Here is a 22,435-nt window from a genome sequence, read left to right on the forward strand (position 1 = left end):
TTGGACCCATGTAAAGTCAGTTTTGCCATCTGCCCATGTCTACAAAGGTCTGCAAGTGAATATCTGCAGCTCCATATCATTAACTGCATGCATGAAGGGTACAAGTTGACTGCACATGCATAAACATGTCCATTAATGCAAACACTGTAAAATCATTATATTATAAGCAAAGCTGAGTGTGCATCCATTTAGGAGTTTATCAGGGCCTTTACAGGCTTGCACTGTAGCCTGCAGGTATGTTGGCGGAGACACTGAGTTTTCTCCGATGTACATTGACTTTAGAGGCCAAAAAAGTAGAAAGAAAGCTGAAGATTGAGCAACACGGCAAGTATATTCATGTCCACTCAGACTCCAGCTGATTGAAGAGGTGCATGGGATGGAGGCTTCATATCACAGAGGCTGCAGATGTGTTTCCAAATAACACCCAGTTCTAACTTTTTTATTTCACTGTAGTTTCTTTGTGCCACATTGTACTCTGCAGCAACATCTCCACAGAAAATCACTTTCACGCCACACTTGTGTAGTGGGGTTCTCCGGCTTCCTCCCACAAGGTCCAAAAACATGTTGAGGTTAACTGGAGATTGAATGTGAGTGTGCTTGGTTGTCTGTCTCTAAGTGTAGCCCTGCGATAGACTGGTGACCTGTCCAGGGTGTCCCCTACCTTCACCCTAAGTCAGCTGGGATAGACTCCAGCCCCCCATGACCCTAGTGAGGATTAAGCGGTGTATAGATAATGGATGGACTTGTGTAGCGGCTGCTACAAGGTAAGATAAAGTAAACATGTTCTGCTCCAGCGTAGTTATAAGTGTTTTTGGGGATGGGATGAAGGTCAAATCACATTTTTTGGTGACACATCTACTATTATGTCATAGGCTGCATCCAATGATTTCCATTAAAGTCCCTGCTGAACATTGGCCACTGTGACAAGAGAGGGATGATGTGACAATTAGTATCTATAACAATGGACAAGAGTCATAAAGTATGCAAACTGCTTAGTAATGTTTATTGTTAGTAGTATTTGCTTTATATTTCCTATCATTGTCTAACATCAGCCACTATACATTTTTTGTTTTACCAGACCAACTAATCTAAAACTCCTGAGGACGCTTAACTTACTGAATTTAGCACAGCTGTTTTGTATGGCTTATCGATTTTAAAACTGAATCTGTAAGAGGCACGATGTTATTTCTTCTTTTAAAAGTCATAGTCTTAGTTTAAAAAGAAAATTTAAAATGAAACATAACTTAGATGATGCAGGCCTTTTTCACTCCAGAGATTCTACCAATCTTTGCAAGAAACGCACAAACCTATTTAGTACAAGTAATAATGACTGCATTAATATAGGGAAGTACTAAACAGGAAGTACTAAAACCTGTGTCTCATCTGAAAAACATTGGATACTATTTAGGACCATTTTTTATGAGATCAGATTTAGAAACATATATCGAGATGTAAACAAGCTACATCTAAAATAGAAGTTTTTCAGGCTAATTTTCTGTTTTTCACTGTTGTTTTAAACTCCAACTTCAGAGAGGAGAGGAGAGGAGAGGAGAGGAGAGGAGGAGCAGGGAGTGAGATGCGGGGCGTCAGGCTGCAGTGTGTCTAGACAGTATTCATGATCCATCTGTCTGCCACCGCCACGGCAACAGCCAGCGGCTGCAACAAGATGGCAAACTCCATTACCACAGAAACATTTTTATGTCCCTCTTCCTTTCCTTCCTCTCCTTCTCCTCCTCATCCTCCTCTCTTTCTGTCTATCCACCTCCATGTCGCTGTCTGCTCCTCTGTCACCCTTCCAACCCCTCTCGTCTCCCCTCTGAGGCTGTCTGCACTCCTTTCAATCCACACTTCCTCTGTCTCTCCATTTCTTTTTCTGTCCTCCCTTCTTCTCTCCCTCCACCCATTCCTCTCTCCCTCCGTGTGTCTCTCAGGCATCACCAGAAAATGCGCACTGGCTCAGAAAATTACAATCATTGTACAGCTTTCCCATAACGCCAGCCGCAGACACTTACATTAACATTCACTCTAGACAGCTAAATATTTTAAGTACCCGGCTCAGGATTCTATCCATTGGAAATGAGCCCCCCTCTCTCCCTCCCTCCCCCGCCGCCCTTCCAAATCGCCTCCCCAAAATTTAAAAAAGAAAAAAAGAAAAGAAAAGTTTGTTCCCAGTGCTTTGTGAAGCGGCAGGAAGGTAGACAGAAAAAGAGGAAGAAAAAAAAAGTGAAATAAATTCACAAAACAACAAGGTTGGAGGGGTTGGAGAGGTGAAACGCATTTGAGGGAGGGAGGTGGGTGGCGGGGGAGTGAATGAGGGAGGGTGGGATGAGAAGAGGAGGGGAGGGGAAGGTAAGGAACCTGCTAGATGCATACACACACACACACACACACACACACACACACACACAGAGCCAAGGATGAAAGTGCTGCTGTAAAAAGTTTTCCCTCTCCTCCTAAAAGTTGTTGAAAGAGAATGCTGCAGCACATCAAAGTGGCCTGGCAGACAGCCATCGGAGCCCATTGGTGTCCTTCACCCTCTCTCCGTCTCTCTCTCTCTCTCTCTGCGTCTCCCCCCCTCCTCTCTCCCTGTGTTTCCACGGATCGTGCCGAGTCGAGGGAACACTCTCATCTTGTTCCCTGGACACTGCTGCTCAGCGGGAGGTAAAAGGAGGTGGTTGGTGTTGGTGGTGAGGGTATGAAAGGGAGATTTAAAAAAGAAAAAAATGCATGGAAATGGAAAGGTGGGAAAAGTTTTTGAGGAAGATGTGTATGGATGTGTGATGGATGTAAAAAGTAATGCATTAAGGGATCTTTATGGTGTATTTACTCCATGCTGATACATCAACATATGTATATGTATATGTCTTGTACATGGGAAGTGTGTCCCACCCATCTCTACATCAGACTGGCTCGCTGGGGAAGGAGAAGAGCCCCCAGGAGAAAGAGAATAGAAACAGCAGACAGGAGAGACATTAGAGCGAGGAGGATGAGGGAGGGAAGAGAAGCAGGTTGTGTCGTCTGGCTGTGCGAGGCTCAGAGGTGTAGCAGCATCCTGCAGCACTCACAGTTAAAGATGCCCGGCGGAGGGTGCTGGGTGACCACGGGGCAGTTCTCCTCATCGCTGTTGTCCCCACAGTTATTCAGCTGGTTGCAGATCAGCGAGCCCAGACGCAAGCAATTCCCATTGGTGCAGTGGAACTTGCACTCTGTACAGCCGGGGGAAGGGGAAGGTGGGTGAGAAAAAAAGGGGGGAGACAAACAGAAAGAGTGTTTCTTTAGCCAAAACCATTTCAAACATTTAGTTCTTTGAATAGCAGCTGAGCCTGAACATCAGGCAAATACTGTAGCTGATGCTTCACTTTGCATCCTAGGAGAAGAAATAATTGTGTTTATTTAAGGTCCTAAAGTCGTTATTGCTTTTAAAGAACGTTAAAAGAATCGATCTGCTTCATCTCTGCAGTGAAAAGATGGAGAATTTTGTGGTATAACATTAAAACACACACACACACACACACGCACACACACACACACACACACACACACACACACAATCAAACCATAATGGAAAGTAAAATGGAAAAAAAAAAAACATTTTGATAAAAATACATGTTAGGAGAGTGAGAGTGAGAGAGAAAACACAAGTTAAAAAAAGTACGCCCACACACATACACCAGTGTCACCGCAATAGTAGTGCATGCCGGCACGCTCTAAAATGTGTAAAAGCATTGATAAACTGCGCAGACAACAAAATGCTCAAACACTGGGCTGTTATGTGGAGTTCTCCCTGTTATCTACGCTTCCCAATGTGCAAGGTCATGTGAAATTTTATTTTATTTTTTTTTTCTTTTTTCACCTGTGAGCTCAAACACAAAGCAGAGTTAATGTGTTGAATTCACACAGAAACAAGGTCAAACAAAAAAGTGGTCTCCTGTTCAAAACAACAAATACATAAACAGCTCTTTCAAACGGGGCCTTTGATGTGCCGCAGCCCCGAACCATAATGTGCTCCTGTCACGGTTATTACCAAAACGCTTCTTTCCTTCTAAATATTAATAAGTGTGATTAGCACTATCAGTGGGGGGAGAAAAAAACCCAACTTAAACCTAAAAATATGAATGTGAGAAATATATATGTTCTGGAGGGGAATGAATAATCATGCAGAACTTTAATCATAATAAGTAAAAAATAACAACAACAAAGTGTTTGATGCAGTGGAAAGCAAGGCCATGCTAGTGTGGCCCCGGATGGGAAGTGTGCAGTTTGGAGGGAATAAATTAAACATAAATGATAAAGAGTCACACTCAGTTCTACAGTCTAAAAAGACAAAAAAAAATGTGCGTAGAAGAAAGCCAAGTTTGTTTTGTTGATTGTATATCATATAGATAATTTGTTGTCAAAAAGTCAGTCCCTCCTATGGATTAAATATTGGGACATGGCGAAATGTAAGATGTAGGGTTAAACATTTACTTGTCTTTCCCTTTTTTTTTTCCAGTTTTTGTAATGTTTAGTAGATCTCAGTGGTTTTTTCTTATATATCGTTTTTTTTAAAAATACAAAAAAAAACAACAACAACAACAAAAACACCTTTGGACAAACATTGAAAACAGCATGACATTCTGACAACGCTGTCTCACCTGACTCCTGATGGACAGTTTTAAAGATGGATACAGCTTTTTTAAGTGATTTATTTTCAAAATTGTAGCCATTTTCCCATTGCACAATCTGGTGCCAAAATGATCCCTGAGGCAACGTGACCACTGACCATTTGGGTATGACTCAGCTTGCTGCCAGTTTTTTCCAGTGGCCAGTCTTGGTATTGCAACTACAAAGTCCTCTGCAGTCAAAATATTGCACCTTAAACTTTGACCATCACAGAATAGCGTATGAAATGAGCTGTCATTTGTTTTAGTGTTCTCTGCAGCTCAAGCTCATCTATATTATCACGAGACATTGTGACGACTGTGTCGTAACTGTACAGAGGATTGTGGGTCAGACTGGCCAGCAAAGCCGCCGGCTTACATCCGACTGCATGTAGTAGGACATCCTGCTAGTTTTGGCACACTACAGTTGACACACTATGTATTGGGACACAAAACCTTTTCCTTTATGCTGTGTAGTATGGTAGTATAGGTATAAGGACACAACCCCAGCCCCAATCTGTTGCTGCCTATGCTGGACTGTATCCACTGTGGACCAGGTAGAATAGCTTGGATGTCATTGCAGAAATGTTGCAAAGTCTGCTGCTGAGACTGCTGCTCTCCTTCTAGGTATGAAGAAAGTAAATGAGATTCTTCATCTTTTTCTTTAAATACCAATTTCTAATGCAAACTGTTGACATGTGTGGATTATTTGAGGTTACCACATCATTACCTTGCGAAAGAGACACTTAGAATTTTTCATATTTCATTTTCCAGAACTAGTCACAGCAACTGCACACCAGTCAGACTGGCAGATCATTTAATAATTAGGTGTGTGAATTACCAATTATACTGCAGCCCGAACAGCAGCCCTTTATGTGTACTATGTATTTACTTGATATTCGGACGAGCTCCTGAACACCTAATGAATAAACACTACTAACTACACAACTTAATTTCAAGCAAAGCCACAATGTTTCACTGTTAAAATAGGATCCAATTCATCACTGCCAACATAATTATTACTGTAATTAAAACTCACACAAACTTTAGCAAATAATAATTGAGTGGTGGAGGCGTGTTTGTCTGCATGCCATCTCCATGGATACATTTTTTAACTCGTTTTTTTCTCTCTAAGTGACAAAACTTGTTTTTCTCAAACTGATGATGCAGAGAGAAGAAAAGCATCCTCCCCTTAGTAACACAAACCACTTATGAGGCAAAACTGTAACAAAGAGTGGCATTTAATGTGAGGCACCAACTGGGCAGGGCAGGCGAACCCAGAATAGTTTGCATTAATTTCACCAAAACTTAGTCTTTATGCTCCACTAAAGCATAATAGCAGCTGACAGGAGTAACTGCATTTCTATATAGTTAGATGACTCAAAGGAGACTGAATTTAAAAAAAACAAACAAACAAACAAAACAACTGAAGCTTACACTTCGTGCTTAGAAGTTGCATATGAATGGTGCACTGTGGAGTTTTGCTGTAAACAAACAAATTGAGGTTTATGTCTTCATTTTATCCTGAAGGAGATACCAGGGACAAACTACCAGTTACTGGCTCTCTTGTGTTTGAAAAAGCTCTAAAAAGAAAAGGATAAACAAGAAACCTGTTCATTATTTGCACCAAGAGAACAGTTTGAACCATTTATCCTTCAGCCTAAATTCCACTTTACTAAGTTGTGTACAGAGAACTTCTTTGGGTTCCTGTTGGTCAAAGTCATGGACATGGTGTGGAAGTTGTCAAATCACAGCAGAGACATGCTAATCGGTCATTGTCAGTCTCTACACTCTGTGGCCTACAGGTGGGACTAATTTTGTGCTAACATCTTGAGTCTGAACCCAGAATTAGACGACAGATGGACGTTTGTCAGAGCTCACATGGACACACATGATCAATGAGGATGTCCAATGACAATGTAAATAAAAACACATGATTTGATCTCCGCATACCTGCACACATGTTCATGCACATTTACATACATCCCTACTCACATTTAGGCTAAATCACATGCACCACCATTAGATCAATTATTTTATTTGTTATTTACTTTTGACATTTTGTGGATTCATGAGTTTTGTATTTGCCAATCAATCAACCAGTCTAACTTTATTTGTATAGCACTTTTCAAACAAGTGAAATGGATTTCAAAGTGCTGACAAAACATGCAACAAAACTGAAAATAAAATATACTAAAAATAAATAATGATTCAAAACTATACTAAAACTGCCAAATTATAAAACACCACATAAAAGTCAAACTGAATAGATGGATTTTTCAGTTTATGCTACGTTAAAACATTTTTAGCTCCTCTCACATCGTGTTCCAGTGGCTCGGAGCGTATTGGCTGCAAGCTGCATCAATAGATGTTTTTGTTCTGCTTTATGGAACAGCTAAAAGTGTAAGCCCTTTATAATGATGCCTTATAAACTGATTATAAAAAACAAAAAAAAACTTTAAAATCAATATGAAAACTAACAGGTAGCCAGAGTATTTAAAATGATGTGTTTTGTGCTTCTGTATGCCTCTGGGGCATTTTAAAATCTCAATCTGTAGGCAAAAGAAACATTTCCTTTTTCTTACATACCTGTAAAGTAAGTGTGATAGTTCTTTCTTTTGTTTGGGATTGTGTTACAGACATGGAAGGGTTAAAAAGGCAGCAGCCCGAGGATCGATGTTAGTGAGTCAGGTGGCTAACCTTGAGCAGGGTACCGTGAGTTAGTTGACACAGCACGATATGTGGTTGTAACTCTACTGGACCACATTGCACAGGTAACATTAATTTTCAAAGCTGTCAAAAGTGAGACTTGCGAGAGCTGTGTGGTAAAATCATGAGAAGCAGAGTTGCAGTAGACAAGAAAACGTTACTCACTGCTGGTAGAATTTTGTTATTGTGGTTCCACCACCTTCCCTGTGGTAGGCTAGTGACCTGTTCAGGGTGTGCCCTGCCTTCGCCCTAAGTCGGCTGGGAAATGAAAAGGTGCCGCAATAGCTCACTAGGTTGAGCTGGCACTCCCCGTATCGGGCAACAGTCCCAATGTGGAGGTCGTGAGTTCGAAGCTGGCTCAGGGCTGATTCCGTTTTATAGGCTCCAGCCCCCCCGCGACCCCAGTGAGGATTAAGTGGTGTATAGATAATGGATGGATGGATGGATGGATGGATGGATGGATGGATGGATGGATGGATGGTTCTACCACCTTGTCCTGAATGTATTGTTGTGGTTTTGGGAGTGCGATCTTAAAACCGTGAGCTCGTTTTTTGGGATCCTGTATGTCCAACATATGCTGGATTTTATAGCCTGTTCTTGGCTTGTCAGACAGCAGAATAAAACAGCACAAGGCCCAGTTTACACCCCGCTGTATTTTATAGGATGGAATGAATCTTATTTGGCGGATCGATGCGAGCATGCAGAGAATTTGTTCATATTTGCTGACTGTTCTTCCCATTTACACACACACACACACACACACACACACATAATATAAAATGTCAGACTGAGAAGTAAAAAAAAAAATGTAGTGAGGTCAAGACCTCAGTGACCTCATAGCTGGCTACAGGCCTGGCTACTGCTCTGGCCAGTGCTGATCAGTTGATCATATCATGAAATATGTCGGCAAGTCAGATATATGCAAGAACTGCAGGGGTTACTTTTAATTTTTTTCAATCAAATTATCACTCAGCAAACCTTGGCGTCAGTAAGGCTTAAGCACAGAGAAGGTGAAGGTGGTAAGAACATGGGTGTTACAGGGACCCATCAGCTCACTTTAGCCAGAGGTGGCCTCGCAGGTTAAACTTGACTCCATCGTGGTCATTCTATGGTACCACAACAATCAGGAGCTAATCAGATACAAGTTTAGTTCTGCCAATGTTTTACTTTGGCCAAAAAAAAAAAAAAAAGCTTCCACATGTCCAGTCTCTCAAATGTGTCCTGCTTGTTTGAGGGCAGTATGTGAGGCAGAGAAAATTGGACTTATTTACACAACTACCACTGAAAAATTCAGCTAAATGATGTCTTTGCCATAGTAACAAATCAGCTTTGACGCCTGCGTGCCAAACTCATTACTTAATGCAATTACGGAGGTCTAATTGACCGCTGTAATCAAGTCTCAGCCAGATTCTCCACACTTGTGGTCTGGATTCTTCCTTTTTGTGGTAACTATTTGTCCTTGGCGAGGTAATAGATGGGAGACAGAGGCAAAAGAAAAAAAAAAAAAGAGAAAAAATTCACAGAAGAAGTGGAAGGAAACATTCTAATGAAATTCATTAGTGTGGTTGGGGAGGTGGGGAGCCGCTGTGTTTTGCCGCAGTTAATCAACACACAGACGGCTCGTACCTGCAAATACAACACGGCACCGAACAAACACCTTGCAGGCCCGCTCCTGGTGCGAATCCTTCCGATTTGCCCGGCTGGCAGTGAGCGACCTAATGACACTGCACATTTTCTCCTCTTCCTCCCATAACAAGAACAGCTTGTTCTGCTCTTGTCTAGACGGTGGCGGAGGGAGGAGGGGTAGGAACAGAGATCTGATTCAAAGAACAGACCAGCATGACCGTTCTTTGGAAAGAGCCCTCTCCCCTTCTTCTGAGTGGCAATTAGTGAAGCCCCAGTGACTTGCCCAGCCTCTCCTCTCCTAGCTCTGTCTTTCATTTTGTCTCATCTATTACTCTGATCGTCTGTCTAGCCTCCTCTTTCAGCCTCATCTCCTCTTCTGTCTATCTTCAGCTCTCCAGCTCTATTACTCTCTATTACTCTCCCATCTTGTCTGTCCCATTTTGTCTTCCTCCCCTCTGTTCATCCTCTCACTTTGTGTCTTTGCTTTTACTCTCCCATCTTCTGGCCACCCCCTGTCTCCTCTGCTGCTCTTCTTGTTCTTCCTCCTGAGCAACACTCACGTTAAGCTGTCACATGAATTTGAAGCAAACGCTCTGAAATGTTGGAAAATGTGAGGCAGCAGTTCCACACACAAAAACAAACACACACAGGTTAATTGGTGTGATGTGAAAATGCCAGACACAGAGGTTCAAGTTCTGCCAAGATCTGATCAGCACATGCTTTAACGTGAAGGATGAAAAAATAAGCGGGAGGCAGGTGAAAGCACTTATGAGAGCTCTGTTACTCGAGAAGAGGTCTACTGTATATGGCAGCTTAAATGAACGTAAATGAGAGGCCATGAGACGTAGAGAGGCATTTCATAGTAAGAAATATCATTGTTTATTTGAAAAATGCATTTCTATTGCTATGTAATGGTATTTATTTATGACAATATGAAACCTTGACAGTTTCATACCTCACAGGAAATACTGAGGTTACCTTTTGAAAAGTGTCTTTTATATTTAATCTTTCAATTCCACTCATTGTATTGAGCTCAATAAGTGACAATCAACTGTAGCGCGTCTTCAGAGCACCATTCAGAAAGTGATATCTCTCAAAGGGCTGCGAATCAAACAGAAGAAAAAAAATGTATTATTGTTTGAAAATTGTTTTTTGGTTTAAAAAAGAAAGTTTGGAAACTTTAGGAAAAAATGTTGCAGAAAAAGATGCTTTCAGTGTTTACTTTATTAACATATTGTCAAGGTGAAATTTAAACTGCTGCTAAACCAAACAACTGGTTAACCTCTTAAACGCCATTATATTATATTACTATTTTATATATATATATTTATAATTTTCCACAGTCAACAGTGCTGATGCTGAAAATGTGTCAAAATCAATACTCTAAACTGACACGTATTTTTTTTTCTCAAATGCTTTAATTCACTGTAACAAAGTTAACCGCTGCATCGTGATGTGTGTTGTTTTTGGCTCCGGTCATTAGTCTGATTATTCATGCTGGCTTTGAGTACAATTAATGTACTGCAACATCTGTACTTTTTTTTTTTATGACGAGTCAACATGTTTGCTGTGAATAGCGCTGATAAGAATGATAAGAAGGCACATAGCTACCACCACCGTGATACTGGCAGGGCTAGTGGGTGAACTGCTGTGGCTAGATTCAGTAGCAGTACGTGCTTCATGGTCTGCTGATAAACTGTTGTGACCTGAAAGGCAAGAATCATGACCTAAAGGCACAGCTGAAGGTGTCAGTAGGCTGACTTGTCTGTTTAAATAACTATGTTGTTAAAGAATTTTCTACAGTAAAACGAAAAAATTGGACTACATCTACATTGGACAGCTGGATTTGCAAGGCCATTTTCGTGTAAAAACAATGTGCGTTCACATCGGATGTTTCTCTCTATGCACTTTAAACAAAACACACAAAAACAGGTAACTCGCCTTGCAAGCAAGCCAAGTCCAACAATCTCCCTCCTTTGAGCTCTACTTTGGTCTCCACCAGCCTGGGAAATAAAATATTTGCTGCTTTAGCTGCTAGTTGCCATGGTGATGGCGGCGCACATAGACGCAGCGGCCCCTTCAGGTCACAACGAAAGTAAAGGTTTTGAGTGTCTTGCCTATCCCAGACGTGCATTCCGCAAAACTTACTAATTAAATGATCCTGACGAAACGCTCTCTCATCTTGCCTGTACTACTGTGTATGTACAGCAAAATGACAACAAACTTGATTTGATTTGATTAGTTCTGCGATGTTCTTCTTAGGCTAACTGCTACCCTTGCCTGCTGCCTGGTGCTTGGTAGGTAACATACAGTAGGTTCATCAACCCTTCTGCTGAAGTCAGCTGCCTGCTACGGCTGGAAATGGGGGTTCACAGTTGCATGGGTGTTGTTGCAGCGGTCCTCAACATAGCCATGGTGCAAAGCAGTAATTCTTGAATATCTCCACTCTGTGTTCTTGAGCATCTTGACTTGTACACTTTGACTTTTGTAAAATGTTGAATTTCAATTATATTGCTCACATGCTAATGGGAGCACTGTAGCTCATTTTAGTATGGCGTAAAGTAAAGGCAGATTTCCTATAAGAGTAAAAACGTATTTCAGTGAAATTAACTGTGGGGCCACATCTAAAATTAAACAAAAAATGTATTCAAGCATTTAGAAAAATGCGGCACAATAATTTGGCTGTTGGCTCCCGAGAGTGGCTCCACCAGGAGCGTCCAATGAGAGCGTCAATGCTCTGTGGCAAGCTCTTTATTAAGTTGAGGAGCAGAGCTGGAGCCTGCTCTGTGAAAATGTGAGCTTTAGGTTTAAACTAAAAAAAAAACTGAAAGGAGAAACCTGATATAAGAAATGGAGAGCTTGACTGTGGACCACAGCTCTAAGTAGGAAGTCAGTAAGCTGGAGAGCATCAGAGGTTGACGACCAGCTCAGGAGATACAAGGAAGTCATCAGAATGACAGAACAAGAAATGACCTCCCTTTGTGAAAGTGTACAAATAGAGGCAGCTGAAAGAGTTAAGCTCAATGGCAGGAAGAACATGAAAGCGCTAACGCAGCCTGGTAGGACAAGGTCTAAAAGATCAGATGGTGCTAAACTGGAAGGTACGAAGTGCTTAAGTCATACCTTTAGAGCCGGAGAGCCACCGAAAAGGACAAGTGATTACTAGATTCCAAACCCAATGGAGGCTCTGACCAAGGAGCATCTTTAAATCTTGATCCTACTTGGCCACAAACAAGAGCTCCTGATCCAGCGTGAGAAAGAGTGGAGAAAGATTAGCACTCTGGAGGAAGAGCTGGCCAGGAAACATGAAACAGAAAACTGCTCAGAATACCCAGCTTCAGGTTCGCTCTTAATTCTTGAATCATCTGCTTGAATGTAGCTTTTGAAGGCCAAATATAAAAGTACGGTCTTGATGAAGCTCAACAACTGCAACTTCTAAGCCTTACTGCAGTTAAGCAGCATTCTTTGGTACTTTTGAAGGTTTTTAATAGAGCAGATACTCAAATAAAGTCAGCAATAATGCTGTGCCCCAGCCTCTTTCTGTGTGTCACAATCCCTGTAGTGTGGGGGCCCAGGACCCTTCACATAGGGATGATCAGAACCATGATAGGGACAACCCTTAAGAAGACTGAGATTAGGTTTGGTTTAACCTTCATTTATTTAGTTGATAGTGCCATCAGTCCATCCACTGCTTTACTTTACAATAGAATACATTGTCATTGAATTTTGCATAGATATTTGAGTTTTCCACAGGAGAAAAATTCAGCATTTCCCTTCAGGTGGGTGTTGGAGGCTTGTAACCTTGGAGGGACAAAGCTAGCAGGAAAGCTTCCTTTGTTGGGGACTCTGACTGTTTTGTTAAAGGTTAATGCCGTGAAAGCACTTTCTGTTCAGTGCTTCAAATTTGTGTGGCACAGTTTACCAGCATGAACTTACTGGAACTTCATATCAGAGTGAAACAAACTGATTACACTTGTGTTGCTGTAACTGAGTCCGAACTGGCACAATAAAAACCTTTCGCAGCTTTCAGACCAACAGCTCCACGTCCAGTGTTCTTTTGAATGAGACCCGCCTGTCTGTGACATGATAGTGCCAACACAGGGGCTCTGCCAAAACACTTAAGTTTTATCTGGTCTGAAAGTTAAACCTTGACTCCGGTTTGTTGACAGTTTTATCCATCATCACAAAATGCAGGCAGATATTCCTGGTACGTAATGTATTTCTGCTGTTCTTGAATGTCATGACAAAACATGAATTAGGTGACGCTGTGATAGCTTTCAGGGTTGTAACGTCTTGGTTTTGTGGTGTTCCTGGTAGGAACACCATTATTTTATATTTCACTTCCTGCTGTGCTTGGTGTAGGTGTCGTGTGCTTTGTGCTTGCAGGCTGAGCGGGCTCCGAGCAGTGGAGGTGATTACAGACCTGCGGCCAATCGGCAATCAAGCACTGGTTAAAGCCTGGCGTCTCCTGCTTCCCAGTGCCAGAGGATTGAACTCCTCTCACGGCGTATCTAGGCCAGTTCTCAGTCGTGTACGAGAGTTTTGTAGTCTCGAGCTTTTCTGTGCATGTCTGTGCGAGCGCATTCCTAATCGTGTGTTTTCCTCCGTCTCCCCAGCTGTCACCTTCACTGGATTCCAGTCACGAGTTCCACCCGCTCAGCAGCAGCGCACCTCTCCAAGCACAGCCGTCCTTCCCCTCACGAGTCGCAACGCTGATTCCCTCGGATCCCCTCCCTCACCTGGTTACAGCGTCTTTCTCCTGAGAACCTGCACCTTCTCCCTGCAGCACCTTCTGCACCAACCTTTCCCGCTGGATAACCCCACTGCCTCTGGGCTCAACTTTCCCTCCCCGATTTGTAATAAACCACTTTTTCATTATTCGCCTGTGTGTCCCGCCTCCTGCCATCCAGCATGTCCTCACAGAATCTTCTGGCCAATACCAGTATGGACCCGGCAAACCACGGGCCCCTAAAAGAGGCGCTCTGCAGACAAGGTGCCCTCATCAGAAAGCATGAGCTCCAGCTGAAGGAGATTACCCAGGCCCTGCAGGCTCTACTCGTCAGTGTCCAGCAGCTGTCTGAGCAGTCCCCCAGCGCCAAACCAGCACCCTCAGCCCCGGTGAGTGATTCTCCTCCTGAGCCGACCCCTCCTCCTGCTCCGTTGAGAGAAACTCGTGTTCCGACTCCTCAGCCTTATGCCGGAGAGTCCGGTCAGTGTGACCTGTTTCTATTAAATTGTAAACTAGTGTTTGATATGCAGCTGTCTCGGTTTTCCACTGACAAAATTAAAATTGCTTTTTGCATCAATCTCCTTCGCGGCCAGGCTACACAATGGGCCATGGCGTTGTGGAAAAATAAGTCACCCCTGCTGAGCTCGTACGAAACCGTTACGACAGAAATGCTGCAGAAATTCAATCACCCCGTTCAGAGGCAGGACGCAGCCGACAGGTTGTATGAGCTCAGACAGGGGACAAGTTCTGTGGCGGATTATTCTGTACGGTTCTGTGTTCTCGCAGCCGAGAGCAGTTTGAATGAGGCAGCATTGATTACACTATTCTCCCGTAATAGGAACTCAAAGACGCGCTCGCCTCACGAGACTTGGCTCCCGACGAACCCATGCAGCTGGGTCGAGTGCGCCTCACACCGGCGGAGCAACAGCGGCAGATGCAGCAGCAGCGTTGCCTCTACTGTGGGGCTCAGGGCCACTTCATCACCACATGCCCGGAGGCGCCAAAAGAGGAGGGCTCACCAGTGTTTCACCATGTTTCAAAGCATTTCACTGCACGATATACCGTGTATGACTGTGTTTGTGACCAGTAAAGACCTTGAATCAGTAGCTGAGGGCCTACTGGTGAGTCAGCTCCCTGACAAGCCCAGCCCTCCATCATGAGTTTCCCTACCTGCCTACTGCCTACTTCCCTACTAGCTGGTTCCACCGCGGTCCCGCTTATAGTGCTGGTGGACTCCGGAGCCGACGACAGCTTCATTGACGCAACGCAGGTTTGGCCCAAGGGAATCAAGTTCCTCTGGTGGCTCTTGAGTCCCCCCGGATTATAAACGCCTTGGATGGCCGGCTCCTCGGCCATGTGACCCACCGCACAGTGCCAGTCGCCCTAACAATCTCAGGGAACCACAGCAAGAGGCTCGGTCTCTACGTTATCCCCTCTCCTCACTCCCCAGTGGTTCTGGGACTGCCGTGGCTCCAAGCCCACAACCTCCACATTGATTGGAGGATGGCCACCATCGTCGGATGGAGTGTTTTCTGCCATGCTTGGTGCCTACGGTCGGCAGCCCCAGGTTCCTCTTCCCCCCCGCCAGTCCTTCCGGCTCCTGATCTTTAGAGACATGTTGAACACCTTCTTGTTCATCTACCTAGAAGATATTCTGGTCTTCTCCAGAATGGTGGAGGAGCATCGCCAGCACGTCCGTCTGGTGCTCCAGAGACTTCTGGAGAACCACCTCTTCGTCAAACCTGAGAAGGATGAGTTCCATCGCACATCCGTTGGGTTCCTGGGGTATGTGATAGCCCGGGGCCAACTAAAACCTGACCCTGCCAAGATCCAGGCTGTGATCGTTTGGCCCACTCCGACGTCTCGGAAGGATCTACAGCGGTTCCTCGGGTTTGCGAACTTTTACCGGAGGTTCGACACCCTGATCCTGTCCTCCCTTTTGTGGTTGAAGTTGACGCCTCTGACACGGGAGTCGGAGTGGTCTTGTTGCAGCACAATCCCTCGTCCCAGAGGCTGCATCCCTGCACGTTCTTCTCCTGGCGGCTGTCACCTGCGGAGAAGAACTACGATGTGGGCAACAAGGAACTGCTGGCAGTGGTCCTGGCTCTCCACGAGTGGAGAGAGCTCTCCAGCCTTTCACCATTTTGACCGACCATAAGAACCTGGCCTTCGCCGTCTTCACGGCTGCCTGAGCTGTTTTAGTGCAAGGCTGTTTTCAGTCTGAACCTGCACTAACAGGAGAGTAAGAATAACTCATATGGTCTTCATGAGGAAAGAGAGATTTAGGATTGGAAGTAAATGCATGTTTACTTGTTCTTTACTGAAGACAATGGGGGGCTAGGCCACGTAATGTCATTGTGGCCGAACCCTTAGAAAAGGCAGGCGGGACAACAGAAGACACCTGTGTGGGTGGACTATAGGTACGGCAGCATTACAAACATTCTTGAAAACTTTCTAACCCTACTTATTTCCTATCAGAATCTTGAGATAATTTTATTGCTGAAATGACAAAAAAAAATATCAAAAAGGCTGTAAAAATGGATTAGATGGATGACATCGTGCAGCAAATCCTGAGACAGTTTGCAATAAAACTTTTCCAATCACAATTTGCAAAGGTCACTTCTGTTTGACAAAATAGCAGCAACGCTTTGCATGAACATAGCTGATTGTGTATAAATTTTCCTGATAAAAAATGTTTCTGCTGAGAAGACCAACTGAGATTTAACAAAACTTTACTATCAAACGTGGCCAATCCAATTACTGCACATCAGAATTTGCATAAGCTGTTTCTCTTCTTCTCTTGAGCTCTTTCTTCATCATCTCCTCTGCCTCTCCTCTCTGCCTGTCCATCATCTGCTGTGATGCTGGTCTGTCAGTCAGCTGATCTGTCAGCCTGTCTACCTCGACAGGCGAGCATGGAACCAGTCTGCTCTACAGTGAGGAAGAGGAAGAGGAGTGGATAAGGAGAAAGTAAACAGGAGAGAAAGCAGTGGCGACAATAGACAGGAAGAGGAATAGCAGAAGAAAAAGGAAGTTGCATTATTTGGAGGAGGAACAAAGGGAAGACAGAGAGGACAAGATGAGGAGGACGGCGATGATGATGATGAGATTTTGGGTGATAAGAGCTCTGAGGAGGAAGGTGATAATGAGGGCATTAAAATGAGTTGAAGAGGAAAAGGTAGGGAGAGGGGGATTAATAAGCGAGAGGAAGAGTAAAACTACAAAAAAAAAAAAACTACAAACTGGTCTGACTCCTCTGTTATGACACCAGCAGAGTATTACATTACGAGCGATATTGACTTTCAGTTGGCTGAGTCTCTGCAAAACTTAACGTTTCCCATCAAAGGTCTCAAAAGGGACTCTTTCTGTTCCAAGAAATTATAGCTGAGAGACAGACAGAGGGATTTTCTTTTTTCTTTTTTTTTTTTACACTGTTACACTGTTTCCTGTTACTTTCAACTCCTGTACTGTTCTCTAACAAGGAGAAACCAAATCCCGCAGTGGGGAAGAAAAGTGCTCATGCAGGCTCAGGCTGAAAATGTGTGACGTGAATTACACTTTGACAAGTGTGTGTGTGTGTGTGTGTGTGGTTGTGCCTTGTGCCTGTGATATAACAAAGTGTTATAGTTGCGTTTGCCAGTGACAGACTGGGGGCCGGATATTCGTTTTTAGCGGTGTCAGTGTGATCCTATGCGTTTGTATGGGGTGTCCTTGAGTGTCCGTTTGAATGTGTGTATTTCTGTGTGCAGGTGTGCGTGAGAGTAAATGAAAATCAGTGGACTGCTGTTGCTGCAGTCACTGCTCTCACACCAGCAACACTATAAAGCATTTAACAAACGTCTGCTTGTGATGCTTATCATGCTGTGCTACGCTGCTAGTACAGTACAGACTGTATGAGGCAGTAAGAAGGGCCATGAAAGAAGACATGGGCTCCTCCATGTCGTCCAGTTTTAATGCTAAAGTCTTTCACCATCGCACCAGGCTGCAAAACTCCCATTATTGATTTTGTATGTCGAGAAAACTGATTATATAGAGTCATTTTATCATCCCAATGAAGTGCTGACATTAATGTTAGTACGGAAAGACTTTAAGTGATATTTCACTGGGAGTGGAACAAGACCAGTTTTACATCATCCTCCCCTCACCAAGGCTTGTCCAATCTCTTGAATCATGTGCGATCACCCACTAGTCTAATAGAGTTCATCTTAAATGATTCTGGGAACTGAGTCTGTTAGTTAGCCCACCCCATTTAATCCACACAAAAACTGACCCGGCAAATGTTGGATAGATTGATGCAACATTTCGCACAGATATTCATAATTCCCAGAATCCTAATGATGCTACGTCCACCGCGAGCTCAATAGCGGAATATGTCAACACTGATTACATGCAGTTAGAATTTGATTAAGACACTCATGGTTCCCTGAAGATAACGCTAAATGACTTTTTGATCTCTTCATCCAGCATGCTAACCTGCTAAACTAACAAGGTAAATACTACAGCAGCTGAACATCAACATAATGACAATCGCTATTTTCACATTTATTTTACCAGCTATTTATTGGAGTAAATGGATATTTTGGACACCTACAAATTATAATCACTGTAAAGCAAAGTTGTAATTAAGTCCATGCAACAGACCCAAGTTTTTGTCCTTTTGTGGGAATTATGGCAGTGTCTATAGCTAATTAGGACACAGCTCTAGCCTTATTTTTTAGAGTACATCTGTGATTTACAATGTAATTAAAGCTGGGCTGGATGTGAAATTTTACCAAAAAAAAAACTAACATAGCTTACACAAGAGGCATTTAGATTATGTCCTGCCATGATCTCTGTGACAAAACAGCCCATATGCTCACAGCACTAGTAGTTTGTCGTCAAGCATCCCAACAGAAGGAACAGAAGAACGGCCCATCCACTCCATATGGTACAAGATATTTCTGCAAAATATTATTTGGTATTTATTAATCACAAGAAAAATCAGTTTACTCCTAACTGAGCTCATTGCATTTTCCATGTTACATATTTGGTGGCAATCTGAACTTGTTAGCTTAAAGGATTAAGTAGTAAGGGTAATGTCTGTTTCTACTATGCATCATTCTTGAGCTAACATGTTCTAAAACTGTGTATGTAAAATCACGTACAGACAAATAAAGTCATGAAGTCTCACACTCGTAGAATCATGGTGTTACAGAATATTGGAATCTCAAAGAATCAGCGTCACAGATTTTCTGAGCCACAGACTAACAGAGTGGCCCAGTCCCAATCTCATGGTCTCATGGACTCTGAGGCGTGCTCTTGCCAAGTGCGTGAAGGCTTAAAGCTGGCCAACCGTCAAAATGTCAAATGCACGAGAGCTCTAATGTTAACTTTTCAAAGGTATTATGTGTTCCATATATCTGCAGACTTTTCTGGGAGACTTGCCCATAGCTCATGGTGAAACTGGTGATGTCCAGTCCAACATGTTTGACCTGCCCAGCTCAAAATGTACACACGTTGTTGTAGTTTATCTGTAACCAAATGATTATCCTTAAAGAGCTTTTAATCTGAAACAGAACCAGCTATCTCACTCTCACTACTCCACCAAAAACCAAAGAAACTCATTTTAAAATAATAAATTATATTTATCTTTGTAATGAGTTCCTGAGACACAGATTAAACACTGATAGAAACCAGCTGTATGTTTTGTGACTCTCATAATGAAACTTTAGAACATTCGTTCTTTGCCTGTAATTAAACAAGATCTTTTGGGAAACTGTTTCAAAATTGGATATATTAAATTACTTGCAACTGCCCAAAATAGAATGTATAGCTAATTAATTTGGGGTTATATGGAGGGCTACAAAAAGGGAACTGATGTACAATAGTTAGCTGATTATTATGGCTAAATAATTAATCCACAGACGTAGATTTATCAATACCAAACGACTGCTCTTAGTTAAAAAGAGTGAACAAATTTTAAAAAAGCAAAAAAATGCATAAAACCGAACCTGATCTTTATAAAACCATACATGCCTTGTGCTCCATCAGAGATGTGTGCTGATTGTACCTTCTCGCCGTCTTGAAACTGCTCCGACAAGACTTTGATTATAATAGAAGTCTTTTAATGACAGCATCTGGCTACTCGCTGTTGTGGTTATTTATTGCATGTTTGTAGTGCTGTTTGTATTTTCAGTCAAACATCCAAATAAGATTTGCACATTGTTCATGGCTTTCCTGAGTTCGCTAAATTTGCTAAAATATCGAACACTAATGTCAGTGAGTGATCAACTGAGCAACTAATCAAACTGTGAATAGAATATGAGTCAAATTCCCTTGAAGACGTCTTGTTTAAGTAACGTGTACTGTCACAATGGTGTGTTCCATTCCTCCTTTTTATACCATTTTGAACCCTCATGAACTCACAGACTCCAGTGCTACAGCTGTGGTGTCTGTAAGTCTGTAAGGGTTTAGTGATTAGGTGAAGACTGGGATATGACCAGTCACTGAGTCAAAGAGTCACAGTGTCAAGGAGTCACAGAGTAGAGGGCCTTTAAGACATTACACAGCTCCCTGCTGGGTCAACACACTGCTCAGGTAGTTATCAGAGGACCCAGCAGTTTTTTAAGTTCTAGCAGGACTACATCAGGAAGAAAATGACACCTCTTAACAAACCTAAGCTCTGTCTCTTTACACACACCTGCAACAGCGTACCTGACTGTTCAAACCACTGACTCTCTGTAAAGAGGTTACAACACACCTGCCATGTCTACCTGGACAGAAACCTGTTTCCAATACTAGGTCTTGTTACAAATGCCAACTTGTGTAACATAATTCAGGGGATTCAAGCACACAAACGTTTTTCCTCTGTATGCTTTCAATGCCTGACTTGATGCATCATTTCTATGGGTCAAACCTCATCTAATTTAAACTTTGATTGCTGTGATTTGATTGCTGTGCTCTACCCTGGGATAAACCTGTCCAGGATGTACCTGCCCATAAAGTAGGGTATACATAATGGATAGATTGACACAGCACCAGACCGTCATGGCAAGGTGGAAATAGTGGTTTTCAACATGCAGTAGTGTTAAAGCCTTGATTAAGCTCCTTTGCGGACCTGCACATACACAGCTGTGGACACCCACGGATCTACAGTTGTTGATATTTATACTACTTTTCTAGTCTGCGGGAGTCTGTTTGGAAGAGTCTGTTCCATACAGGCACAGTAGGTCATATCCACACATACACATACACATATACATATATGGCATTTCCTTCTTTTCTTTTGTCGAGGACAAACCAATGTATCTTATGCCAAAGGTAATAAAAAAGAAAGCATTTAAGCACCTTTCATTACACATTGGAGAATGCAACCAGCTCTTACCCAGCTGCAACTTTGATATCTCTAGGTCTGTCGGGAACCTTCTCATTGCAATAAGAAAAATGATTCAACTACAATGACTCACTCACAACATCCCATCCATCCATCCACCCATTATCTATACAACGCTTAATCCTCAATAGGGTCGCGGGGGGGCTGGAGTCTATGAAGTCTATTGAGGTGGAGGCAGGGGACACCCTGGAGAGGTCGCCAGTCTATCACAGCGCTACACTAAGAGACAGACAACCAAGCACACTCACATACAATTTAGAATCACCAATTAACCTCAACATGTTTTTGGACTTGTGGGAGGAAGCCGAAGAACCCGGGAGAACATGCAAACTCCACGCAGAAAGATCCCGGGTGTCCTTACCTGGACCCGGCAACCTTCTTGCTGCGAGGCAACAGTGCTACCAACTGCGCCACCTTGCAGCCCTCACAACATCCCCATGTAACATAATGTCCGTCATACTATGTACCATAGTGGCAGTACATCAAACATCACAGCACCACAGGCTGAGATATCCTGACTGTTGGCCCCCTATTGGTCATACTCCAGCTGATTTTAATGACACTTTTCCAGCTCCAAACTCTTTGAAACTCAACGCCTTCAGTTTGTAATGCAGGCCTTCAGTTACAAATGTTTCAGTCTTCAAACTTAACCCTTACATCTTCAGGGCTGTTTTCCCAGACTTGACCAAACTCTTTGAGAGCCAAGAAAGATTTAGTATAAAGCCTTGTTCACATGCAATGGTACTCCTCTTGATACATAATCTAATCTTTGTGTGTTCAGTTTGTGCAGCGCTTCCTTTAAAGGATACTGTGTTCCACATCCTCTAAAATAAACAACATTTTAACATTTGATCCTGGTTGTTTGCTATTACTTTGAATAATGCACATGCGGTACATCAACATGGTGCTACATATTGCAGATTAGTCAGGTGCTGGGCTCTGCATTCTCCATGGTAACTGAATTGTCTGTGTCAGACTGTTTAATGTCCCCTCAGTCTCCATCACTCTCTGTATTTCTGTCTTTTGTTGTCCTGCTCTCTCTCTCTCTCTCTCTCTCTCTCTCTCTCCCTCTCTCTCTCTCTGCCCTCCAGCCTGCAACCTTGCTATGAGGCGAGAGGCAGCTTTGCAGGGTAGTAAGGTAATAAATGTGTTGCAGATGCGTCTGTGAGCCATGAAGGATCGGGGCATCTTTCCAACCTGCTGTCCCTCTGCCTCACTTCTCTTTTTCTTTTACTTCCTCTCCCCTTTCCCCGTCTCCCTTCATCCTACGTATGCCCTGTTTCTGACTCCCCCCTCCCGCCACTCTCCCCTTGTCTCATTCTCTTTTCCTTCCCTCCATATTTCCTCTCCCCCTGTCTC

The 22,435-nt window shown here is 43.1% G+C and overlaps 1 long non-coding RNA gene across 1 annotated transcript in view; it reads right to left on the reverse strand.

Moving 5' to 3' along the window:
* Positions 1–2,893: 2,893 nt before the first annotated feature.
* The window catches only part of LOC103364687 (uncharacterized), a 126,903-nt gene continuing 107,361 nt past the window's right edge, over positions 2,894–22,435 (reverse strand). The window contains exon 3 of the long non-coding RNA XR_520559.1: positions 2,894–3,206. This is a non-coding gene — a long non-coding RNA (uncharacterized LOC103364687). The remainder of the gene's footprint in view (positions 3,207–22,435) is intronic.

Source organism: Stegastes partitus, unplaced genomic scaffold, assembly GCF_000690725.1.
Source record: "Stegastes partitus isolate 25-593 unplaced genomic scaffold, Stegastes_partitus-1.0.2 Scaffold18, whole genome shotgun sequence".
Classification (NCBI taxonomy): domain Eukaryota; kingdom Metazoa; phylum Chordata; class Actinopteri; family Pomacentridae; genus Stegastes; species Stegastes partitus.